Source organism: Misgurnus anguillicaudatus, chromosome 1 (assembly GCF_027580225.2).
Source record: "Misgurnus anguillicaudatus chromosome 1, ASM2758022v2, whole genome shotgun sequence".
Taxonomy (NCBI): domain Eukaryota; kingdom Metazoa; phylum Chordata; class Actinopteri; order Cypriniformes; family Cobitidae; genus Misgurnus; species Misgurnus anguillicaudatus.
Genome location: NC_073337.2, coordinates 6,579,700 through 6,592,989, shown reverse-complemented (window position 1 = coordinate 6,592,989; position 13,290 = coordinate 6,579,700). Strand labels below are relative to the sequence as shown.

At 37.3% G+C, this 13,290-nt stretch overlaps 1 protein-coding gene across 1 annotated transcript in view; it reads right to left on the bottom strand.

Moving 5' to 3' along the window:
* Positions 1-11,504: 11,504 nt before the first annotated feature.
* Positions 11,505-13,290, bottom strand: part of LOC129432499 (scavenger receptor cysteine-rich domain-containing protein DMBT1) — a 51,664-nt gene continuing 49,878 nt past the window's right edge. The window contains exon 20 of the mRNA XM_073856765.1: positions 11,505-12,429. The gene's annotated coding sequence lies outside the window, so the exon portion shown is untranslated. The remainder of the gene's footprint in view (positions 12,430-13,290) is intronic.

Here is a 13,290-nt window from a genome sequence, read left to right as displayed (position 1 = left end):
GCTTTTTAAACCACAAGGTTTAGAGCATGAGCTGTGCAAATGCTATACCTTAGCTGTAAATTGTTGGCACATGCTATCATATTTGCAGCTGCATCAGTGACAAGACATTTAATTTTAGATTGAATCCCCATTCCTCAATGAGAGATGTCTTCACTGCAGCAACGTTTGCTGCTGTATGTGAAGCAGGTAATTTTCCTACTCCCAGCAACACCATTGCAAGCTGATCTTTATCATCAATGAAATGGCAAGTAACAGCTAAATAAGAATCCATGTGAATTGATGTCCACATATCCGAAGTTAAGGTAACACCTCTAGCCCTAAGCACTTCTTGTTTAGCCTTCTCTTTATCTTCTGTAAATCTTCTCCACCATTGTCTTCAGTGTTTGCCTTGATGGGAGCATGTATGAAGGATCCAAGAGGCTGACAAAATTTCTAAAGCCAACATCCTCCATCACAAGAGCCTCATCAATCCTGTCTTTTTTTTTCCTACAACAGAGAAAGAGAGAGAGAGCTTATTGTTTTATTTATCTTTTTATTTTATTTTTTATTAAATACTATTTTACTTTTAATAATGCACAATGTACTTTGTTTAAATTTATCTTTTTGTACTATTTATATGCAGCCCAGCTGCAAACGCTTTGGTAATACAAATGTACATTATAATAATTAAAAAATAAAACAATTGAATAAAATGAAAAGTAGACTTTTACCTTGGCTGTTGGTTACATCTTGGACAGAGGATCTGGCACTGTCATGCTTTGCACGAAAATGCCTCAACATGGATGATGTATTATTATTATAGGCCAGCTGCTGGGAGCAAATTAAACACTGGACCTAAAAACAGATTAATGATAGACCTTGTCTTAAAAGTAAAAGGTGTAAACCATTTAAATAAAGCTCATGATATTAAGTGGTGCATAAAAGGGTTTTCTGGCATGTCCTATATTTTTCATCTTATAACTATTATCCAATAAATATATATACATGACAAAATTTACTACACGAAATGCTACATTGAATCGTATAATTGGCCAATGATGAGTGAGAGTTAAGTTATAAATATAAGATTCGCAACAAAATCATATATCCACCTTATTGGGCGAAATCAGATGAAAGTGTTCCCACATTTCAGACCGTGATTTTTTTGTAAGAGGCTCCATTAACAACTCGCAACAATAAGCTCTCCTAAACTCGCTATACAGTAATCGAATCCTACGCAATACTCCAATACAACCCATGAGGGTGCACCACGCATCGAACCATTTTAAACCTTTGAATCAGATAACGAAGCAGTCACGTGGGTGTGCGTGCAACGAAGCTTCGGACGTCATTGGTCACTTGATTTTGCCAGAACGAATCAAGCTTCGATACAAAGCTTCAATGAAAATCGGTTCATTTTTTTGACACACGCCTCGGAGCTTCGGTGTCACCGGTAACATCACTACCTGAGGGAATCAGGGCTATGAGAATAGACCTCATCCTGCTGGAAACTGTGTAGCCTCTCATGACATGACATCACAACACAAACAATAAACAATTTTAGTTTAGCAGTACAGAAATATGTATATCTTACATAAAGATGAAATGAACTCTATAAATGCTCTCTCTGGAGCATTTTCACCACCATAATGTTTGATTCCTGTGCTTTGTTTCTTGTTGTCTGTTTTAAACTTTGTTTGCAACGGTGGATCGGGTACTTTTTTTAATGTACTGTAAATGTCGCCAAATCAGTACAGCCTGGTAGAGTAAAAATTTGAATAAGAAATCATTTGTACTGCTTATGTGTCAAACACAGCCATCGGCATGCAGCCACTTTGAAAGCTGGTCTGACCCGTGCGTGTGCGAGCCGGACGCGGAACAGAAGTATACCCTGCCCACAAGTATGCACAGCTTACACAACATTGTTCCAATGCTGGTCAGCCGCAATGTTCCAATGCTGGTCAGACGCAAAAAAAAAAACAAAGAACTGCCACACTGGTGAGCTAACATTTCCTTTTATTATTGACAATCTCCTCGGCCACAGCACTCATTTTTACACGTTTTCGTGCTTTTCCTGTTACATGGCGATGGCACAGCATACTTCACATTGTTGACTGTTACTTCAGACACACGTTGGATAGCTCTGCAGTTCCACAGGTAAATATAAAAATGGAGTTGTCACACTTTCTCACTGTCGGGACTTTCTCAAATTCACCAAGCATACTTCCATAAAACTCCCAGCACTGTCTGAACTGGTGTCTTTTGCTCAGTGTTGTAGCTATGTTTACAAAATTCTGCAGTTATGGGCAACTATTTTCAAATATTGGTGCTTGGCCTCAAATCTCATGTACCATAGCAAACGCAGGGGCCCATACATTTGTATTAGTCTTGAATAATGAATTAAATAATGACACTTTGGAGTAATAACACCCCCAAACACTTTCATTTCTGTCAGGAACTCTTGAGTACATTTAACAAAAAAAAAAAGGGTTCTCTCGACACAACAGAAAAACCAATATGTACAATCAGGTGGCACACGGTTAAGCTCGAATAACTTTTGAGGCCTCATCAAAAAAATGTATGTACATTACATTACATTTTTTACATTAGACTGTATAACCCTTTTCAGTTCTGGACTTTGTGACATTCAAAACCACTTTTCTGCAGGTCGTAAGCTATAAAAGCATCATAGTTATCCTTAAAAAAACACACACACAATAAGAAATTAACCACATCAACAATTTCTTCTTGAACTGACAATGGTAGGTGATTTTTCTCTCTACATTTCAGAATGAACTTGAATGAACCATACAAGAAGGATTTTCAGTGACAGTGTGTGTCCTAGGCTAATCAAAATGTGCAGCGTTGTAACTGTGCTCAGCCTGCGTGGTGGGGTTGGTGACTGGATTAAGAAGGTATGTTCTTAGGGGGAAGCCGCTGTCTCCTAAAAAAATGCTCTGCCTAAAAGCTCTTCTTTCTGCGTCTTGACCCACCGCCGAATTGGCCCACACAAAGCTGCCTTGTGTGCTACCAGGCCACTTTTTCACTATGTCTGTAATCACTCCCCTGTGATCAACTACCACTTGGACATTGATAGCCGTGAAGCCCTTGTGACAAATGAAGGCCTGGTCGGGTGCTGATGGGTTGGAGATGGTAATAAGTGTCCCGTCCACAAGGCCAATTACTCGCGGGATACCCACAATGGCATGGAAGCCTTGATAAGTCTCCATCACTTTGTGCATTGTGAAAGGCATACGTATGTAATCAGTGGCGTGGCGAAGCAGTACGTTTGTGACTGAGAGAACGCACAGCCACACTGAGGTCTTACTCAGCCCATATCCCTCCCCAACAACCTCCAGAAAACTCCCCACGGCATAAAAACGAAGAGCTGCCAGCAGCTGAATTTCGGGGCTGAGGGGGTAGCTCTGTCGACTCTGTCTTGACAAATCTGGGCCAACAAGATGCAAGAGCTGCAGAATTTGCTCCCGTGGCAGAGAGATGATTTCTGAATGCCTCCGCAAAAATTGACGTCGGCGGACAGCGTTGTCATCGAAACGACTTTAGTATGTTTGCGGCAGACAGACGAAAGTGTGGTTCTGTATTATTTCTTTGAAAACAAAACCAAAGGTTTAAAAAGTAAGAACAAAGTCAAGCAAGCATTCTATGCATTTTGTTGTCAAGGTAAGTGCACGCGCACAAACACACACGTCTGTTTTGGTGGGACATTCCATATAATATGTAATTAACAGCGGTTCACTTTCGCGATTTGGTACGATTGCGCTCACATCAGCAGCAAACCGATCTGGAGTTCACATGAACTGGACCCCAGACCACCCTTTTTAAGCGGACTCGAGTACGTTTCGCGGGTGCGCACCCGAGTTCGGAAGACAGCGTTCACATCATCCAAATGTACCGAACTCTGACGCCAATCGAACCCGGGTGCGCACCAAAAGTGCTAATGTGAAAACGCCCTAAGTGGCTCTGCGGACGGCGCCGTCTTTGATTAAAAACAAGTACTCGCTGCCATAGCTGTAAAGTTTGTGTAAACTCATCTTTCTTTATATAGACTCCTAAGCCTTTTCTGTCAAATGGTTCGCCACCTGATGTGCCTTAGGATAGTAAATAAAAAAGCTAACAACCATTAGTGGATGGAAACTTTATTAATGAAAACACTTCCACTGAGTGTAGGCTATAACAACTTAAGTATTTTATGTGTGAAATTTTTAAGTAAAGTAAAATGTATTTTAATACTAAATCAGATGTTATATTAAATGTTCATATAACATTTTCTATGTGTAATTAAACTGCGATCTAAAAAAGCTTTTTGCGTAGTGGGTGGCCACTAGCAGTATGAACCCTCAGCAGCGATAAGGTATAGCTAAGAGCGCTCCAGACCAACCTTACGAACGTATGACTTACAGAAGGTATACTTAACTAATAAGGCTTCGGAAAACACGTATTAACGATAAGTTACTTCTTACGGTACAACTTAAGAACGTAGCATTAAGGTAGTTTCGGAGAACGCAGCCCAAAACATTAAATTATACAAAGTTTTGCGGTTGGTTAGTAGCCTTATTTTTTTTTTTAGGTTTAATTACACAGAATTCATGTATTGTATTTTGTATTACACTGTAAAAAATTAGCTGTAATTATGCAGCTGGTTGCCAGTAACATACTGTAGAAGATAAATACTGAAAATGTTTCATGTTCATTTAACTTTGAACAAACTGTTGCTAGTACATAACATAAATGTAAAATCTACAGTTAGTTACTGGCAACCAACTGCCAGTAACACTGTAATTTCTACAGACATTTTTTTTTACAGTGTATGTATTTTATAAAATGTCATAAAACTGGGGCCCCCCTAGCACCATCTCGCGCTCCCCAGTTTGAGAGCCACTGGCCTACATTATTTACAGATAAAACTGACCTGCACCCTTGAAACTCTAAATTGATAGAAATTTTTTAAACATCTAGCTGCTTTTCTTGAAGTGCTTTCTTTTTGGGTGCCCTTTGCCTTCTGCCTAACCTGGCCTCTTTCTCTACATCCTTAAGCATGTCTGCTTAACCGTTTTGGTGGAGGCATGGAGAGGACATAAATCGAATCTTAGCGTACTATTGCCATTCAAACTACTAGATTAGATTAATTAATAGATATTTTTTATTTTTGTTTATTTTTTAATAAATTGAATGCTGAATTCGGAAATGATCACTTTAGTACAGTGCGTGGGGAATAATAATAAATAAATAAATAAATAAATAATTTAAAAAAGGCTGGCAGCAGGCCAAATCAGTCACCAGGGGCCTCATTTATAAAAGTATGCGTAGAATCCCTACTAAAATTGAACATACTCCAGAAACCTAAGAATTGTGTATGCAAACCAAAATTGAGATTTATAAAACTCTGCGTATGCACACCTGCATGCAATTTTCACTTTATAAATCACAGATCACTGGCAAGTGTGCGTCATGAATCAGCCTCATATCCCGCCCAGTACATGCCCATTTTATGCCATATGAAAATGAATAATTTTAATTTAAAAACATAAATAGAAATTTCCTTTTACTAACAGACTTATTACTATAGCGATCTCCTTTCTTAATAACTTAATAATGTGTGAATAAATATATATTTTATAAAACGGCTCGTTCTGGTTCTTCATTCTGATTGGTTGAAACGCGTTCTAAGCCGTGATAAAATACCCCGGTAACCCCACGGTTCAGACCGCATCACAAGTATCACTGCGCCACTGTTGCTGCGTATTGATTTATGAAAATAAACACCACAGTTTTTAATCATTTTTTTATTTTTCTACCTTTGCACAATTATGGCGATATCCAGATAAATGTCAATAAATAAAACATTTCGTCAATAAAGAGAAAACGTTCTCTGAAGTTTTTTTGTCTTATTGATATTTCCGCTATTATCCACAAGATGGCAATCTTACCCAACTTAAACACTGAGGCATTCACTCGACACAACAGCGTGGTGGTGGATTTAGCGTGTGTTTTGATCAGGCTCTGAATCTGATCTCTTACAAAGTTCCTCACAAAAATGGAATTATCTCCGTATTTAGCTGAAAATTTGAGAGGTGATAACTGATAAGACAACAAATGAAGGTAGGATGAAACGTTTTTTGATGTTGTTGGAAAGCGGATGGACTGTTCTTGCATTTGATATCTTATGTTTATTTAAAGAAGATAATTTTCTGTAAGGCATTCAACTAAAACTGGGTGGCAACTTAAAAAAAAACGCTGACGGGGAAAAAGTTAAGCATGCTTCCAAACATATTTGATCATCACTTCAACAGTTGCACGATATAAATGTTAATGTATAAATTAGATGAATGTTGATTTATAAAATAAACACCACAGTTTTTAATCATATTTTCATTGTGCCTTTGTTGCGTCTGTGTTGTTTGTGAACTGCGCTCTGTTTCAGTCACACTTGATTCTGAGGAACTACTTTGTTTGGCGGAAGAGTAATATTTGTACTAATATAATTACAACTTATTTGTGTTTTATTTTATAAAATCCCGCTAACGTTATGCATATGAAGTAACCGTTTTATAAACGCAATAAACCCCTCGAAGCGCTGGGCTACCAGTGCATTTTATAACAGCTAAGGGGGTTTAGGCTCTCCGCTTCGCGTCGTGCCTAACAACGCCCCTTAGCTGTTATAAAATGCACTGGTAACCCACTGCTTCTTGGGGTTTATTGCTTTATTTTAGGGTAATAGGTGAAAGCATGTTTTTTCATACTGGTTTTGTTATGAACACCATAGTTAGCACTATTATAACGAGCACATAGAGAGTAATTTAGCAATTGTCTGAGAGTTTAACTCATTCACCGCCAGCCTTTTTGAGAAAAGTTGCCCACCGGCATTTTTGTGATTTTAACAAAAGTTTCACAAAATTCCTTGCAGGAAAAATTATCTTCTATAAATATATAAACATACAAATTATATCAAATTAAAGAACACACCCTCTGCTTTCAAACAAACAATAAACAAATAAACAAACAAACAAAATGGGGAAAAAAAACGTTTCATTATATATTTACTTTTTCCACTTAATTTAACCACTTAAATATGGATATTTCTCTTCAAAAATACAACATTTTGAGCAAAAAGCTTAAAAATTGCGTTTTTGTAAAGGAATTTATGTTAGAGATCAGACTCAGAATGACTATCAAACATAAAGGCAGTTAAAATAACCATTAAATCTTTTTAACTTCCGTTTTTGATAAATTCGGTTTGGCGCCATCCAGTGGATAAAAGCGGTATTACACTTTCACTTTGAAATTCGTCCAGAAAGGCATATTTATTAGTTAAATATTAACTCATAATTGACGAGATAACTCGTCAATGGCTGTGAATGAGTAAATTGCTATTTTCCATACTTTGACAATTATGTTAAATATCAGTGGCGGCTCGAATATAAAATACGTTTTTATAAATTCAAAGTAAGTGTTCGAGGTGTCGTGTGTTGCTTGCGTTTTCAAAATATGTGTTTGTTGCATCAAACTATGTGCATCATGTGTTTTGTCAAAATAAGTGCCACACGCGTCAAACCATTTATGATAAAAGAGAAGCTCACATTCACAAAACACATGCAAGACACTCCCTTAACAGTAAACTCTGATTACGCATGCGATGTGAGTTTCTGACAAACGCAAGCGTCTCTTTTATCATAAACCCTTTAGATGCGTCTGCAGCAGGCACTTAATTTGACAAGACACGTGATGCACATAGGATCTCTTGAAGCGCAGAAAACATATTTTAAAAAAAGGAACCACACACATGATGGGCTACATACATGTTTTGACAAACTTCGCATTAAGGATATTACGCAGCGCCTAAAAATAGTCCCCTGCTATTGAAAGTAACTAAGGGGATTATTTTCGGGCAGTGCGTAATATCATTGCGCCTGCTGCAGCCATGTTACAGCTGCCAACTCCTTGATGATTACTCCAGAATGAGAGTATAGTTCCTAGTAGGGATGCTCCGATCAGGATTTTCTAAAAAATCACAACTTTTAATTTTCTGTCTGTCCTAGAACATGATGTAACTACAGAAGAGTCAAGTTTTAAAAGGAAAAATATTGAAACTCTTTGGTTATTTTTTAGCTCAATGTAAATTGTCTAATCAGACACCTTCGCAAAAACTGCTCTAAACATATCAGACATCAATATTTTTTTCCACTTTAAATGATTCAGTCTTTTGAAACTATTTCTGCCTGAAACATACAAATTAAATATTAATTACATTTGTGTGTGACTTTTTAACCCTTTATATGCCAGTTTGTTTACATTTACCCATGTTTTTTTAACAAAAACAAACAAACAAAAAACAAACAAAAAAACTAAATATAAAAAAAAAACATTTGAACTACCATTTGATTATTATTATTATTAGAACCTGGAATGGGTCAAATATTGGTAGCAACATTGATTTTTAAGCATTTTTATTTTTTAACAGGCTCAGGTTTTATAAAAAAAAAACTCACACTTGTGATCCTAAAGCCACAAAATGACACCTTCCCAAAACTGCTTTAAAAATATCATACAGTACATCAATATATTTTCGACTTTAAATGAGACAATTTTTTAAAACTACTTCTGCCTGAAACATTCATATGAAATATTAATTAAATTTGTGAAAAAAATAAACATTTATATGCCAATATATTAACATTAATCGAACCACAGTGTTCAGCTGATGTTGTGAAACCTTTTGTGGGACATTGTAGCCTGGAAATGCCCTGTCCTGATTTCTCACTCCAGGGGCTGAGGGCTGATTAATTTTTTGTAAAATCATCTGTAAACACCGGCCAGAATGAGCAGCCCCACATATGCCTGCAGTTTCCCCGTCTCAAGATCGCTCCAGTCTGCGATTGAGTATTTCCCATGCAGGTTCGTCATGGCCCCAATTTGCTGCAGGATTTCATGCATCAGCATCAATGAAAAGCTTGAAGTCAGGGCACTGATTCCGGCAGTGGCATACTGTGTAAGCCCTGGGATCAAATCTCTGGCTGCAGGGAAGTAGGAAGATTTTCTCACCTTCTGACAAGTCTTTTGAAAATCCCTCTAATGTATTAGGGGCTGGACACACCAAAGCTTTTGAGAGTTAAAAAATATTCAACTTTGAGTGAAAGCTCCGCTTGTCAATGTCAGTTCTCAGACAGCCGTCCAATTACAGTGGAGGAGGGGTGTGACATTACCACAGCAACCAACCGACTCCCAGCTGAATTATCACAGCTACCAAAGCGCTCAGCTGAAAAACAGCTGACATTCGGCGTCCTTTAGGCGTTTTCAGCCGCGTTTAAAAGTTTTGGTGTGTCCAGCCCCTTAGACTCCAGCTGGTCTACTTCTACCCCTGAGGCCTCCGTGTTGACCTCAGAGTCCTCGGAGGAAGATGAGGAGCCATCCTCGCTCTTGAAGCATATGATTATTTCTAGAGCCTCATGTGGGCTGTAATGCCTTCCCATTTTAACTACTCCTGGTATTGTTACGTCTTTGGGTTCTTTCTCTATTTTTACCTCTTCTCTTTTACTCGCTTGTTAACCTATTAGCGCTTCCCCCAGGTGTTCCTCATTCCCTCACCTGCTCCTCATCTTGTTATTTACCTCCCTATATATAGTTCCCTCTTTTTCCCTTCCTCTGTTGGATTATTGTATGATGGTCACGTTGTGTTGTGTCTTACTCTGCGTTAGATACGGAGCCGTGCTCCTGTCCTGTCCAGTCCAGTCGAGTCGAGTCGAGTCTTTGCTAATATCAGTGATTAATGCTATCTCCTGTGTGTTACCCAGTCTGCTCTCTGTACAGTTACTCTGCTGAGGAGGTGTGTGGAAAGAGCCTTGGCAACTCAGGCGCTCCAGTATTTCTCCTCTCTCTCACGAGCCCGTCGCTGCTGCCGCAGCCGGTCACAGCCTGCCTTTGAACGCCGCGGTGTCGGCCAAGTCTGTCTGCCTACCCTTGGTTACACAGCTACGCAGACAAGTTTTGCTTTACCTTTTAAAAGACTGTGACCTCCTAAGTTACTTAACCTGAGTGGCTTTGCCTATGTTTTGTTTTATACTCTAACTTACCAAGTGCCACTACCTGTATGGCTCGATCTGTATATAATTAAAGCAAAAGACTCACCTGCTCATTTGCCTTTGGTTCTCTTTTGTTCTGTGTGACAGGTATACTGTTCATACCTATAGCAGTGTAACTGCATAAACTACATGAGCGAGAAACAAAATGATTGATTTTGTTTCGGTTCTGGCCTCTCAATGTTTTTATTACTTAATTAGTTTATAACTCAGAATGTGGCCTTCAAAGAGAGAAAAATTTCGATATGTTTGATATGCCCCCCTGCCCCACTCAACACCGACTCCACCCCGACATCACCCCCTTACCACTAAGACACACTTCTTTTTACACACACACTATTTTCAACATCAAAGTTTTTTCTTTTCAGTAGCATCATTAACTATATATATTTTGTAGGTTTTGTATATTTTGTCATCTGAATTTGCAGAATTAATAATAAGAATGAATTGATTAATTCATCTAGCAAATATACCCATAATTGTACATTAATTCTAAGAAACATTGAGCGTGAGACAGCATGATTAAAGTTTTAGTGACCTTTAATGTATAATCAAAACTGAGAGGCATCCATGGATGAATATACATATATGTTTATTGACTACTCTACTGTGATTATGTGAAACAAAACTAACAATAGACAAAACAAACAAACACAAAGGGAGAAAGAGAGAGAGAGAGACATCAACATTCACCTTATTTAAAAGAGCACAACTTAAACGCAGCTATATTCTATTGTATATAAAATTTTGGATACTTGCTTATGGTGCAAAGCAGGGTTTGAGTGCGTTTGAAAGTCTTAAGGCTGCGGTATACCAAATCCAAGTCCCAAACTCATATAACAAAGGAAATGCCAGGCTTTGAGGCCTTGCTGAAGCCATTGCTGCCTCCCCTGCTGGTAGCAAGAAGAAAAGGAAGAAGAGAGCGAGAGACAAGATGAACCTCTTTTTTAAACCTCCTGAAGAGTCACACCCTATGAGGTCAAGCTTTACCAATGGTCTGTTGCATGGGTTGTGGTCTCCTTGGTGTTGGTCACACCTCTTAGATGTTGAATGAGCACATTGTGTGTAACTATTTAATCCAAGTTATAGAAAGTAAGCAAAGTACAATGCATGATATGGCTTTGTAAAATACATAATCAAAGAGGGAATCAGAAGAGAATCACATACATACTAAACATGGGTAAGGTTTGAGGTAAATGAGGCTATGATTAAACTCAATGTAACAGCAAATCCTAAGAGCAAATACTTTAAAATGTGTTAGCTAGGGTTGCTTTGTTTTAACCTTGTTCATAAGTTAGTAGACTATTTAGTTTAGATTAGATTAGTATAAATAAGTGCTTTATGGATTTTAGCCCCCCTGACGTCGCCCAGTAATAAACAGACTCAGACATATTAATGATTAAAATCTTTCTCTTTAATTAAAAGCTGTGTTACTCAAGTTCATAAGCTTATCCTGCCACTCATTGACATTACATTACATTACATATGATTCAGTCATAGTTTATAGCCTACGTCTTATTTTACATTTCTCCTTTGTCTGATCTTAAGTGCATATACACTCTAAGAAAGGATGTGTTCTTTTTTTCTTCAAATTTTTGTGTTATGCTATTTAACACATAATGTGTCATTTTGTGTGTTAAAATGAACCCAAAATGTGTTGGTCTAATAATAACATCCCTTCTAAGAGCGTGACAAGTCTCACAATATTATTGTACACACAAAGCAAAAAAATGTGTGAGCAAGAGATTCCATAAGTTGTTTAAGAACATGCATTAATAATGTTCAACATTCTCAACAGAAGGATTTTCCCATTAAATCTACTTGATCAAATTAAAGTACATTACTATAAGTGTTATAACTAGTTGATATGTTTTTAATCAAGTTTTTTAACAAATCAAATAACTTTAAAGATTAAACAAGCTGTAGTGATTTTTACTTCCTTCAGATGCTTTAGCAAAAAATTAACGTGTCAAAAATGGAAATATTCTGTAACATTTTACCATAGTTATAAAAATGAGCACAAAATAAGCTTACAACATATAACTATAATTGCATCTGTTTATAAGTAAAATAACCTTTTGGATAGCCAAATGGGGATAAAAGAAAATGTTATTGTTCAGTGGTTTCTCTTCCAATTGTCTTGAAACTCTAATGGAGACAGTTCTGATTTCGGGTTCTTTTTCCCAGGATAAACATCTAGAATGCAATAGAAGCAAAAGCTTCCATTTGCTCTCCATATAATAACTGAGATAGTTTATCTCTAATCTGTGATTTCTGTTTCTTATAGGTCTCTCTCCCTATATATAATATATATCATTACTAGTTGTGGGGTTTCTGTCTTGCATTTAGAAAAGACCTGCAAAACAACAGGGTTTAAATTGCAATATTAGATCAACAACAAATATATGTGTATATATACATACAGTAAAACAATGCATCACATCTTTCTAAATTTTTATTTCAGGGGCATACACATACATAGTGCATAAAGAACCTTGAACCATTAAACTAGTATTTCAATTTTAAATAAATTGTTCAGGAGCTTTTTATTTATTGTTATTTATTGGAAAAGTTTAAAAGCACTTTATTTTATTTCAGAGTATTGTTTTTATTTATTTTGTTGCATATTTGAATATTATATTCAAGTCTTCGGTACTTGAAAGTTTTATGGTTCAAGGTTCTTTATGCACTATGTATGTGTATGCTCCTGAAATAAAAATGTAGAAAGATGTGATGCATTGTTTTTGTTAATATAACTCATATACAATCTCTTTAAGCGTATCACAATTTAAACAATGAATCGCAATAGCTACAGAATCGGGATATGTATTGAATCGGCACAAAAGAATCGGGGTAGTATAGAATCGCCAGATTAGTGAATCATCCCAGCCCTTATGTGATGAGCTGTTACGGTGACATAGGACTCCGTAGCTCGCGATGTCCAGGCATCGCAGCTAAGTGCGACACGTTGAGCTTTGCTTAAACAGTTTTTTACTTCTGATGCAACCTCGTCATACATTTTAGGCACTACTGTGTCTGCGAAAAGCTTCCTCAATGGAATAACGTACCTTGGCTCCAAAGTATAGATCATATTTCGAAAACCGGCATTTTCCACAACGCTATATGGTCGAATGTCTTTTTGCAGATAAAAAGAGCAATCGACTCCGTGATGCGTTTTGCCTTCTCCGAAGTGGATGGTAATTTACTCAATGTCACA